The following is an 8,323-nucleotide window of genomic DNA, read 5'->3' on the forward strand; positions in this document are numbered from 1 at the left end:
CTCTTCTCCAGGCTGAACAGCCCCAACTCTCTCAGCCTCTCCTCACAGCAGAGGGGCTCCAGCCCTCGGATCATCCTCATGGCTCTCCTCTGGACACGCTCCAGCAGGTCCTTGTCCTCCTGATGTTGGGGACTCCAGAGCTGGAGGCAGTACTCCAGGTGGGCTCTCACCAGAGTGGAGCAGAGGGGCAGGATCACCTCCCTTGACCTGCTGGCCACACTTCTTCTGATGCAGCCCAGGATGCAGTTGGTGATTTCAGACACTAAAGTCCTCTAAAAGTGCTGTTGTCCCAAGCATTAGAAGAGAAATCAAGTCTGGTGCCACTCAAACCAGGACAACCAGTTATTTCTCAGTGTTCTCCAGTGGCCTTTAACTTAGGTTGTACAGGTGCCCCGGCAGGACAACGCTGTGCCTCACCGTACGAGCTCTGAGCAGACCAGGTCAGGTTCCTGGGGCGGGTTTTTTTGAGACTGTTCCCAGCTTTGTCTTGACACCTGATTACTATGATGAGCTCCAACCCAATCACCTGTAGGTGCCACCCAGATCGGACCGAGCCTGACTCCGGCACCGTGGGTGTTGGATGGAGCCGCGCCGGTGGCGCTGAGCTCTGAGAAGATCCGCTTTGGCTGTGGGGCTGTCAGTGTGGGAGCGTGCGGCGCCTGCGCCGGGCTCACGTGGGTGCCTGTAGGTGCGTCGCTCCACTGCCACTTCCTTTCCCGCTCCGTGGAGCAGAGGCAAAACCGGGGATTTGAATGAATCCTTTCAGTCATGTTGGAACTTGGAAGGAAATGAGCGCTCTGAATTGAGCCCTGGAGACGTGCTGCATCCAACTGCAAGCGGTTGTGTCCCGGCAGCGTGAATGGGTGAGACAGCTCGTACACCGGTAACGGCTGTCCTTGCGCGCCTTGTGTCACCCCGCTCTGCGCGTTCCCGTGCCTCTCCCGGCAGACTCCGATAAAAACCTCCCGAGGTTTTCACTGAAACGCAATTTAAGCTGGTTTGAAGCTATGACGGTGCATTTGCCAAACTCCAGGCGCTTCCATTAGCTGTTTCGGGGTGGGGATGGGCTGGTGGGTCTGTTTTGGGGTGGCTCGGTGTGCGTGGGGGGCGGCATTGTGCACAGCGACACGGTGCTGTTCTTGGAAGGGACCTTGTGAAGTGCCTCCCAGGGAAACCCCACTTCCCTGCGAATGAACCTGCTTTATGCTGGTCATTTTTCAGTAGGTCAATAGTACTGAGAGCGACATCTGTGGAAAAATAATGGGTAGTTTGTGGCAAATACTGTTTTTTTTGGTGAAGTTTAGTACAAAATGTAAGGGCTGTACTTTTTCTTTTGTCCCCTTTCCCCTTCCTCTTTATCTTCCCAAAGCCCATTTGGAAAGTGCAAGACATCACCCTGCAGCCTGTCTGCTCGGCGAGGTGACACGCTCGGCACTGCGGGCTGCGTCGGAAATCACAGAACCACAGAATTTTCAGAGCTGGAAGGGACCTCCAGAGCTCACCCACCCCACTCCCCTGCTAAAGCAGGACTGCCCAGAGCACATCCCTCAGGACCACATCCAGGCGGGTCTTGAAAACCTCCAGAGAAGGGACTCCCCCCCCTCCCTGGGCAGCCTGTGCCACTGCTCTGTCACCCCAACCCTAAAGAAGTTCTTCCGTCTGTTGGACGGAACTTCCTCTGTTCCAACTTGTGCCCATTAAATGTCCTGAGAGCTTTCACGGTGTCGGAAAGCGTGCAAGCAGTGGGTAGAATAGTTTAGTTTCAGATTAATTGGATTTTTCTAAGTTTCAGGTTAACTGGATTTTTGTTTCCCATGCTTTGAATGACTGGTGTGGCGGCAGTGCCCCGCGCAGCGACGGGTGCCCTGGCACTGGTTGCCGTTGGTGGGAAGAGGCAAGTTCTGTGCTCAAAGCAGCCAAATAACTCCCGTGGTCTGGGGGGCCCTTTGCTTCTCTTTGGAGAAGAGCTGCAGAGAAAAGCCAGTTTGGCCGAATTTGGCCTTCGTTACCCATACATTTCTTCCCAGAAACGAAGACTTGAATTCTTCTGGTTGACCTGTGTCTTGCAAAGAAGAGTTGTAGGGAGCGAAAAGGCTACGTTGACGTCCAGGCTGAGTTTCCCTTAGAGTTCCCTTATCCGCTTGTCTGGAGTGAAAGCTGCCGCGGCGGAAGGGTGTTTGTCAAGTCCTTGTGTGGTGGAGCCGAGAGCGGTTGGCACCGGGAGCGGCAGTAGGAGATGAATCAGGTGGAGGTGGTATCTCTGCACAACTCCTGGACTTGCCCGCGCTGCGGGCGCTGTGCCGCGTGGTGGGGCAGGTCACGGCAGCGGGGCAGCAAACCCGAACGGAGAGAAAAGCTGTAATAGCTGTGGGTGGGTGGAAGACAAACCATCCCAACAGGTCGGCCTCGCAGTCTTCTCAAAACGCGCAATAAAAAGGATTCAAAATTATGTATCTGCAGCAACTTGCCAGAATCTGCTCCTTAGGAAGAGGATGTTGTGATAATCCATCCGGAATGGGAAACGGCGCCAGTATGAACCTTGTTTATTTCTTTAGTGTTGAATTTACAAGTGAACACTTTCAAAGAATGATTGAACTCTTCTGTGGAGTGTTAGATGATGGATCACATAGCGGTGTTCGTGAAGATAAGGGGAGAAGGTGCTTGGGTGTCTGCTCAGCCTTTGGAGAAGGGTCCCGTCCCTCTCCCCCTGCGAGGGGAAGTCCCCCCATTGTGGTCAGGGGAACAGCATCACTGTCCCTCCTCCGTGCACATCCGCTGCAGGGCTGTGGGGCAGCTCCCCGCCCCCCCCATCCTCCCCGACACTCAATCCCAGGGTGTGCTTTCCTTGCAACTTGAGGTTTCCCCCTCCCAAGTGAAGAGCCAGCCCCGAGGGGCCCTTCCTCGCTGGCCCCGGCTCTGCTGACCGGACACTTGTGTTTTGGCTGTGACCATGGAATCACGGAATTGTTTGGGTGGGAAGGGACCTTAAAGACCATAGAGTGCCACCCCTGCCCTGGGCAGGGCCACCTCCCCCCAGCCCAGGTTGCTCCAAGCCCCGTCCAACCTGGCCTTGAACACCTCCAGGGATGGGGCAGCCACAGCTTCTCGGGGCAACCTGCCCCAGGGGATCACCGCCCGCACAGCCAACAATTTCTCCCTCACATCTCATTCAAATCTTCCCTCTTTCAGTGTAGAACTGTTCCCCGTTGTCCTGTCACCATCTGTGACCCTGGTGAGCTTCCAGGTCCCCCTGTCACCCCTTTGGTCACCCCCACGCATGGAAGCTCCCCATGCCCCACGTGGACCATCTCCCTGCCCAGCGGTCAGAGAGCTGACGGTCTCTGCTCCTGCCCTGGCCCGGGACCTGTCTCTGCTGGGAAAATGCTGCCAAAATCACAGCAAAAGTCTTCCCAGAAAGGGCTGACACGGGGACGGGTGACCCGTGGAGGAGAGAGGTGCTCCCCGGATCAGCGGGCGCAGCTTGCCTGGCTGAGGGACTGCCGGGGTCGGGCTCCGAGCGCTGCCACGCTGGTTCGTCTGCTTCTGAAAAAAACGGTAGCTCCTGGGAAAGCTGTCTCGCTCCGGCGCCTGTGAGTTTGCAGGTGGGCTCGTCTTGAACAAGGACACTAGTTCTCCTCCTTCTTGCGGTTGTGCATGCAGGAGATGGCTGCAGTATTTGTTTCAGCAGCGCAAACAGCCGTTGCATCCCCCGCAGGGCGTGCGGGATGTCCTCCCGGGCTGGGATTACGCGTTTGCGCCGGTTGTGTACGTTAAAGCTGTTATGGCCATGAGTGTGGGTGGGCTGGGGAGAGCCGTAGCTGAGACGCATCGCTGCCTATTGATTAAAACCTTCAAGTGACAGATGGCATTGATTATTTTTTCAGCAGTAGATTATGTTCAGTGTATAAAATTCCAGAGGTAAATGTCACGCTTTAAAAAAAAGAAAAGAAAAGGTCTTTATTGCCCTAAGGTAAAGAAATCACACACTTCTTCATAAGCTGTAGCAGTGTCGCTAAGCCGTGATATTTATTTAACCAATTTCTGCTGGAACCCTGCTCGTGTTTCTGGCTAAAGGGAGGGGATTATTCCTTAGCTTCAAGAATTGCAGGTTGAATTGAGGGGGCTTTCCCTGGCAGCCGCACGGGAGAGCCGGAGCAGGTCCCGTATCCGTCCGGCCATCACCTCCTGCTGCCGCGTCGCACCAGCTGCTCTGGGTCCAGCCTGACGTGCCGGAGCCGAGCCGGGGCCACCAGCCACCGTCACCCCCGAGCCCGGAGCAGAGACGGGATGGGGCGGAGCAGTACCTTAAATTGCCTTCGCAAACAGAGAGGTGGGATGTCGTTTGACTGGCCAGCCCATGGCACCGGGGAGTCCCCGGGCTTCCTCCTGTCTCTCCCAGGTGGCATCTCTTGTCATAGCCACACTTGCATTGACGCAGAGGAAGATGTGCCGCATCATCCAGGGTTTGTATCTCCATCATAAGTTAACGCAGAGCGTTGCTCGTGGGTGGTGGGGAGGGCTGTTCCTGCCCCGACGCAGCAGCCGTGATGCTCTTGGGGTAGACACGCTGGGTGACTCCGGTCCCTGCCTGCCACCACCTCGGTACCACGATGGCTTCTCGGGCTCAGCCTTTCGCCTAAGTGCAGCTATGGAAAGAAGCCAACCTCACCGAAGACACGTGTGTCACGTTTGTGGGTTTTCCCTGTGTTCGTCAGGCAGTCTCTGTGCTCCAGAAGACCTCAGGTTTCTGCACCCATCGCCTCGCATCGGTGTAGCTGTGTAGAGCTGGGACACGGGCTGCTGTACCCCTGGTCCTTGTGCTGCCTCATGTGTGTTCCTCCTTTCTGGTGCTCAGTCAACCAGAGCGATTCCTACTGCCCACGGACAGCAGCAGCCCACTTGAGTCGCTCCAGAAATCATTCTTCTGCTGGCAAGGGTGGTCCCGTCCGCGTACCGCGCTTCCAGACCGATTCCGCTTGCAGCAGAGTGAGAGCTGCAGAGGAACCGAGGATGGGTTGTGACCAGGAGGAGTCACGGGATGGAGTCTGGTGCTGTAACCAGGGTCAGGCTCCGGCGCTTTGACACAACAACGATGAGCTCTGTGTGATGTGTCCCATAGGATGCACTCAGAGGAGTTGGAGAGTGCACATCCGTCATCTGCTGCTGGTGGGGAACCAACCTTTAAAAGCCTCCTCTTTTCCCAGTTATGGCACATCAGCTGTTCTTCGCTTAAAAAGAAATAAATCGGAAAAGCAAGATCCAATACAAGGCTTTTTCCTAACGGCAGGTTAGATGCCGCTGCTGCGGTCACGCACCCGTCCCTCTGTTGTGCGCTGAGTCTGGCTTCGGACCGTCTTCTGCTTTGCTCCGCCGCCTTCTGCAGACTCGCGTCTCTCCGTTCCCGTCTGCCCACAAGGCACAGCGCAATACATTCCTTGGGCTGAGGCTGCACGTGCCTTTACGTGGCGCTTCATCTAAAGCCTTCAACTAGGAATGATTCATTTTGGCCAGTCTGTGTGTGTGTGTGTGTGTGTGTGTGTGTGTTTGCATTCTTCTTGATAGTAACGGAATATTCTGTCTGTGGCGTATAACAGAGCTGTTGGGGGATCCCCGTGTCGGTGACACGACAGCTTCAGCATGTAAAAATGTTGATCTCGCCTATCGTCCGTGCCCGATGGAGATATTCTTACAGTCCCCACTGTCGTTCTCCCTTAGCTGGGAAAGTATATAATTTATTGGAGATGCATGAGAATCTAAAAACGTATTTCCAGCCCACCTTCCCCTCAAATTCTGAATTGTGTTGAATCCAGCGAGCTGCTTCTCCCACTTCAAACACGGCAGCATCCTCCTTTACCGCTTTGTCATCTTCGCTGCTTCGCATTGTGCATACGGACAGTAACCTTTAGTTTCTGCGTCTTGTGCCTTGACTGAAGTAGAGATTGACGGGGAGTGATTCGGGGATGAGTTAAAGCAAATGTCTGGTGTCGCTGTACTCGAGCTCACAAGGCACCAAGAGATTTGGGGGTACAATAAATACTGGTCCTGCCTCAGCGGGGAACGTCCTCATTCCTCCAAATGGTGGAAGTCAGTTTTTTGGTTTTGGCTTTTTATTGGAGGTTTTGGCAAGAGACCTGACAGCAGTTATTCCTGACAGCCCGAGGCCCCTCTGTAGACCTCCTCCCACATGGCGCAGTCTCTGTTCCTCTCGCGCTTTGCCCGGTTCCTGAGTTTCCTGGGGAAAAGCAATGGGATTCTCGCGCTGTTCAGTGCACCCTTCGTGGTTCACAGCTTGGGATTTCTCCCCGGATTGAGAGAGCAGGAGCGCTGAGTGGAGCGGGGTGCGTATCCGAGTTAGGAATGAACGGATTAATTCTTGGGGAACAGAGTGGTCCGGTCTCTTCGCTGCCGGTCGGGGATAGCTCGGGGTACCCAGCGAGAGACTTCAGACGGGGCCTTTCAGAGCCTTCACTTCCCTGAGGTGGATAAATCCAAATTCCAGTTGGGCGATTCTCCCTCGTGCTGTGCAAAGCTGATGGTTACACCTAAGCAGTACGGAAAGCGCAGAGCTTCGTATGTTGGCAAAGCCTTTAAACACTTGTGGAAACGGAAAGGAAGGGAAGTGAAAGCCCTGAATTTGCTCTGTGTGTGTCATTTTGAGGGAAGGCTTGGGGGGGGGGGAATATGGATCGTGTTTGTTAATTGTATTTTAAGGTAGCGAAGATGAGTTTAGGTCCCTGAGGGACTCTTTATCTACATTACAATGCTGGGAAGGAAGTATTTATTAAAATGTAAAAATGATGACAAAAATTTTGTTGGTGGAGATCCATTTCAAATTTGGTATAATTGGAGAGTTTTTAAAGTCTCTATAAGTTCAAATAAGACAGAAGGGTGTTTTGGAGAAACGCCTCGCAGCGGGAGCACCACAGTCGGGCGTCTCGTCACTTCTCGGTTCCTGAGAAAGCTGTTGACGCGGTGGTGTAACTGGAGATGAAAAGCTGGGGGATTTCACGTCAGATGAAGGAGATGGTTTCTCAGGGAGGCGATGGACACGGTTGGGTGTGCGCGGCAGAGCCATGCCGGCCACAGATGTTCACCATCCGCCTGACGGTTCCGAAACGAGAGGTGCTGGGAAACGTGCAGCCCGGCAGGGATTTTGTGCGGAATCCATTTGTGCGAGCTCCCCGGCGGGGCGCGGAGGGAAGGGACGCCGGCGGAGGCGGCCGTCGGGCTCTTCCCGCAGTGGGAACTCTCTCGGCTGCGCAGTGGCTCCCCCGGACCCGGCTCTGTCCCGCAGCCCCGGCGTGGGAGCCGGCGTCCGCCCAGCCGGCACGGGCTGTGGGTCGCCGCCCTTGAACACAGCGCCCGAGGGATGGAGGGGCAGAGACCCAGTCCCTGCGCAGGCTGACCCCGCACGGCATCACTGGCTTCTGTGCTTCAGTTCACACCCCCCAAAACGCGTCCGGGATTTGCCTGTGGTGGGTTATGGCATTTCACCTGTCTTAAAGTACTTTAAAATTCGGATACGAAAGAAGGCTTACCCCTCTGCTGCGCTCTGGGGAGACCCCGTCTGGAGTGCTGCCTCCGGCTTCGGAGCCTTCAGCACATGGAGGACACGGACCTTAATTTGCTTATTTGTCACCGGCTCGTTGGTCTAGGGGTATGATTCTCGCTTAGGGTGCGAGAGGTCCCGGGTTCAAATCCCGGACGAGCCCTCCTTTTGGACACCCACTGCCGCGCGCAGCCCCTGTGGTGACCAGGAACAGGTGGGATGACATCCCCACTGGGCAGCTCTGCCTGGGACTGTGGTGCAGGGTAGTGTGGGCATGGGAATGGCACTGTGCCAACCCTGCCATAGCTACAGGTAGCCCCTGACCCCAGGATATGTGTCCAGAAAATCATGCCCTTGGTCAAGACGGGAGCATCCCCGTGAACACATGTTCAGCCCTGCTCTGCTCCCCAGGGCCTGGCGGCAGGACCCATTCCCACAAAGTGGCTCCTGGGGCCCCGGGATCCCCAGACAGCACTGCTCCCCCGGCGCCCCAGTGCCTGGCACAGGCTGGGGGGTGCCCGGGCAGCTGCACATCACAGCTCATTGGTCTAGGGCTATGATTCTCACTTAGGGTGTGAGAAGTCCCAGGCTCTACTCCTGGACAAGCCCTCCTTTTGGACACCCACCACCGGGCATAGCCCCTGCAGGGACAGGGCCATGCTGCCTGGTACACGGGTGATGGGCAGCCTCAGGAACTTGGCCATGTCCCCTCTGCTGGGACAGTCCCGCCACTGCCGGGAGAGAGGTGCTGCCCACCGCCCTGTGTGCCAAGAG

At 55.8% G+C, this 8,323-nt stretch overlaps 1 protein-coding gene and 1 non-coding gene across 2 annotated transcripts in view; both read left to right on the top strand.

The window, feature by feature from the left end:
• STIM1 (stromal interaction molecule 1) overlaps positions 1 to 8,323 on the top strand; it is a 63,273-nt gene that overhangs the window by 33,828 nt on the left and 21,122 nt on the right. The gene's annotated exons all lie outside the window — the stretch shown is intronic.
• Positions 7,641 to 7,712, top strand: TRNAP-AGG. The gene has a single exon. It is a non-coding gene; the product is annotated as a tRNA-Pro (tRNA).

This window comes from Charadrius vociferus, unplaced genomic scaffold, assembly GCF_000708025.1.
Source record: "Charadrius vociferus isolate BGI_N301 unplaced genomic scaffold, ASM70802v2 scaffold138, whole genome shotgun sequence".
In the NCBI taxonomy this organism is placed as follows: Eukaryota; Metazoa; Chordata; class Aves; order Charadriiformes; family Charadriidae; genus Charadrius; species Charadrius vociferus.